This window comes from Palaemon carinicauda, chromosome 2 (assembly GCF_036898095.1).
Source record: "Palaemon carinicauda isolate YSFRI2023 chromosome 2, ASM3689809v2, whole genome shotgun sequence".
NCBI lineage: Eukaryota > Metazoa > Arthropoda > Malacostraca > Decapoda > Palaemonidae > Palaemon > Palaemon carinicauda.
The window spans coordinates 138141943-138146942 of NC_090726.1; the positions used below are offsets into that span (position 1 = coordinate 138141943).

Below are 5000 nucleotides of genomic sequence, written 5' to 3' on the forward strand. Positions count from 1 at the left end.
ACATATCATAAGTGAATATTAGACACAACTGTATTGATGCTTGATAAATATTCAAATAACTTTTAGCAAATAAAATTAACTGATAATGCACACATATATGGACACATTTTTGTGTATATATGTATGTATGTATGTATATATATATATATATATATATATATATATATATATATGTATATATATATATATATATATATATATATATATATATATATATATATATGGGCATTTACCCTTTCAGGTGGCGGTTAAATATGATGGCAGTGCAAGTCACTGTCACAATCCGCCCTTAGCTGCTGGATACTAAATATATGTAGATATATAAATGTGTCTATAGGCTACACATACACACACACACACACACACACACACATATATATATATATATATATATATATATATATATATAAGTAGTACGTTGGCCAGGGCACCAGCCACCCATTGAGATACTACCGCTAGAGAGTTATAGAGTCCTTAGACTGGCCAGACAGTACTACATTGAATCCCTCTCTCTGGTTACGGTTCTTTCCCTTTGCCAACACATACACCGAATAGTCTGACCTATTCTTTACATATTATCCTCTGTCCTCATACACCTGACAACACTGAGATTACCAAACAATTCTTCTTCACCCAAAGGGTTAACGACTGCACTGTAATTGGTCAGTGGCTGCTTTCCTCTTGGTAAGGGTAGAGGAGACTCTTTAGCTATGGTAAGCAGCTCTTCTAGGAGAAGGACACTCCAAAAGCAAACCATTGTTCTCTAGTCTTGGGTAGTGTCATAGCCTCTTTACCATGGTCTTCCCTTGGAGTTCCCTTGCTTGAGGGTACACTCGGGCACACTATTCTATCTAATTTCTCTTCCTCTTGTTTGGTTAAAGTATTTATAGTTTATTTAGGAAATATTTATTTTAATGTTGTTACTACTCTTGAAATATTTTATTTTTCCTTGTTTCCTTTCCTCACTGGGCTACTTTCCCCGTTGGGGCCCCTGAGCTTATAGCATCCTGCTTTTCAAACTAGGGTTGTAGCTTAGCAATTAATAATAATAATAATAATAATAATAATAATAATAATAATAATAAATTGATGTATATAAATCCATATCTCTATATTTATATATAATTGAACAAATAATAAGATAGGGTGAATATCTCATCCAACAATCATTCGATATATTCTACCTTTAGGATTTAACTAAAAAATATTATATAAAATTTACAGAAAGTAACCTTTTCCTTACCTCAAATATTATAGATGTGTGTAACTCTCATGTGGCACAGAAGAATAACTTTGTTATAGCGAAATAAGTCAAATAGTTCTTGGCCTGTCGTTTTCAATTCATTCTGGAGTTGGCACTCTAATCAAATAATAATACCGTCGTGAAGAATTGGTTATTACCTAGGTTTCCCAGGAAAATATTTCCCAGCTTATCCCCTGAAAAATAGTTAAAAGAACTTTATTTTTTCTTTTTCTTGTAAAATAATCTATTAAGTTAATCGTTATATTTTACCTTTATTACTTCGTAATCTGTCATCAACACGAAGACAAACTATCAAATGGCAAGTATTTATTTGCACCAGCCGCCCGCTGAGATACTACCACTTGAGAGTTATGGGGTCCTTTGACTGGCCAGACAGTACTACATTGGATCCTTCTCTCTGGTTACGGTTCACTTTCCCTTTGCCTACTCATACACCGAATAGTCTGGCCTATTTCTTACAGATTCTCCTCTGTCCTCATACACCTGACAACACTGAGATTACCAAACAATTCTTCTTCACCCAAGGGGTTAACGACTGCACTGTAATTGGTCAGTGGCTGCTTTCCTCTTGGTAAGGGTAGAGGAGACTCTTTAGCTATGGTAAGCAGCTCTTCTAGGCGAAGGACACTACAAAATCAAACCACTGCTCTCTTAGTCTTGGGTAGTGCCATAGCCTCTGTCTTCGGTTAGAGTTCCCTTGCTTGAGGGTACACTCGGGCACACTATTCTATCTAATTTCTCTTCCTCTTGTTTTGTTAAATCATTTAAAGTTTATATATGAAATACTTATTTTAATGTTGTTACTGTTTTTAAAATATTTTACTTTTCCTTGTTTCCTTTCCTCAATGGGCTATTTTCCCTGTTGGGGCCCCTGGGCTTATAGCATCCTGCTTTTCCCATTAGGGTTGTAGCTTAGCAATTGATATTGATAATAATAATAATAATAATAATAATAATAATAATAATAATAATAATAATAATAATATCACCAATCAGTTTGCATTCCACACAAAAAGTTGAAGATAATTCATGTAAGAAATAAGTAAAATAATTGCGGATCTTCTGTGAAACCTCATTTCTTAGGCGCATAACAAAATTCAAACATTTCCTCTGAATGAAGAGGATAAGAAATGGAATTATTGAAAACAAGATTTATTCATTTAATACCATAAATTCACGCCACAAAATCAACAGTTATAAGGAAAAAAATAATTTCCCTAATAATAGGTAGGAGTTAAAGGTCCTTTTTTAAAAATAAAGGCCGGAAATAAAAAAAAAAATATAATAGAGTTGAGAATGAATCATCTTACGATGGAGTTTACGATCGTTGAATTCATGTCGCAAAAAAAAAAAAATAAATAAATAAATAAATAAATAAAAAAAAATAAAACAAGGAATATAGATATAGTTTAAAAAAAACAAGGATTGTATAAATTAACTTCTTAGCGTGTTCAATCTTGAAATCAAATCAAACCCAAAAGACCGGAAAGCTTTTCGTTTTAATATATATCTGGATATGAGCTCACCACTAAATTCAATAATGTAATAGAAAATCTGACCAAGAGCGATTTTAGGTCTTGTCTTATTGCATTAGTTATGATGAAGGGCGCAAGCGGTGTGGAAACATTTTGTGGTACAGAGAGAGAAGGCATATTTAAAACATATATGAAGTGACTAGTTAATATATTCCGAAGTCAAGATCACTATACTAATAATAATGCACAATTCAAGTCAAAAGCCAGTATTGCTAACGGTAACCTTAAAAGTACATCATTAATCTCTTCAGATACTGCTTCTACTATTACTTTTACTGATGAGTGATTACATACATGAAATTGATAATTATTAAAAGAATATTTCCTTTGGAAATAACAATGGCAAACAGATGGAAGAAAAGAATGATCCCATCAAACAACAACACTAATAATAATAATAATAAAAATAATAATAATAATAATAATAATAATAATAATAATAATAATAATAATAATAATAATAATAATAGTCAATGATTAACGACTTCTATAACTTTTCAAACTCATTTCAGAACCGTTTTATTATGAGAATAACCTAAATAAGTACATGTTTCTAATGTTCGGAGAACAATCTGTAAGGGGGAAAAAAGCTTGTAAGTACAGAGCTCTCAGAAAGGTAAACAAACAAAAAATAATACAGCACATAAATACCGCTATCTACAAGGGAGAATGCGGCCGAGCAAAAAATATGAACCGAGTAGAGAAAAATGAAATAATGTTCAAGCGAACGCATCCAGTAAAAAGAAAACGAGAAGCAAGAAAAAAAAGACAAGTTCAAACGAACACGACCAAATTTAGTGCGAGCGAGGCGGCCATTTATTTTTGTAAACATATAGATGAGGGACTCCTATCTGCACAGCATCTACCGTCACACCTCGGAGATTATTTTAGAGTTAATTATGTATCTTAGGCACTAATGATACGGTGTTGGGTGCCGCTTTTGTGTTCTGTTTTGCCATATATCATAACACTTCGCGGGAGACCGCCGCCCGGCAGCTCCTCCCTTGATGGGAGGGGTAGGATGGAGCCCACCGGGAGGGAGTCAGAGATGGGCAGGGAGAGAGATCAGATGAGAAGTATCGTGGGGTTCATGAGTAGTAGTCATGAAAGCGAAGTAGTTTACGGCAGGGAAAGAAAAAGGGGGAGGCAGAAAAGTAATAGTAGTAGTAGTAGTACTAGTTTCAGAAGTGATACTTGGCAAAATGAAATTAGTTTAGAAGGAAGAAGGGATAAAGCATTGTGTGTAAGAACTTGAAAATGATATTTGAATAATTTAAGATCCACATAATGAGAGAGAGAGAGAGAGAGAGAGAGAGAGAGAGAGAGAGAGAGAGAGAGAGAGAGAGAGAGAGAGAGAGAGAGAATTGTTATTTTTCTGCATGTACTTCTAGTTCAAATGACGTCATCTCCGCTTGATGTGTTTTGGAATTGGTAAGGACCCTCTTCACTAGAATTTCTGCCTCTTCCTATCCCTGAGAAAATCTCTAGTTCCTCGTAAATCCTAAACCCACTCGACCATTTTCATTTCGTCCCTACTAATTATCAATGCTTAATTACATATTTAAAGGGCACATTTGTACAATCCCTCAAAAACTTCTGTAACAATTTCCATTACATTTCGTTCACAAAAGTCGAATTGCATAAAAGTGTCCGAACTGTTTTAAAATCTATTATAAACAGTTATATATCTTTTAACAATACACATAAGCATTTCCTAGAACGTGAAGATTAAGTGCCGGTTTGCTAAGAGTTCTCAGTCGTGATTATGGTTTGCATTTCGAATGAAGAGGAACTTCGATTACACACCATTATTATTTATATGAAGCATTCTCGGAGGCAAGAAAAAATGGGCTCTTTAATCAATATTAAAACGTTATTCGATTATATTGATGCATAATTGTATGCTATTTAAAGTAAAACTTGGCATATTCATGGTTTTATATATATATATATATATATATATATATATATATATATATATATATATATATATATATATATATATATATATACAGTATATATATATATATATATATATATATATATATATATATATAATATACACACACAAATATCCATGTTTGTTCCATAGAAAGGCCCATAAAAGTAACAAAATCAAATGAATTGCTATATTTTGACCAATATACGTTGGGCATAGAGCATTCATATTAGTTGAAATGTTACAATACATTTTTTTTCAT

At 32.8% G+C, this 5000-nt stretch overlaps 1 long non-coding RNA gene across 4 annotated transcripts in view; it reads right to left on the bottom strand.

The window, feature by feature from the left end:
- Positions 1-5000, bottom strand: part of LOC137627326 (uncharacterized) — a 700057-nt gene that overhangs the window by 601629 nt on the left and 93428 nt on the right. For all 4 annotated transcript variants that reach the window (XR_011041143.1, XR_011041145.1, XR_011041146.1 and 1 more), the window contains exon 2: positions 1244-1437. This is a non-coding gene — a long non-coding RNA (uncharacterized lncRNA). The remainder of the gene's footprint in view (positions 1-1243; positions 1438-5000) is intronic.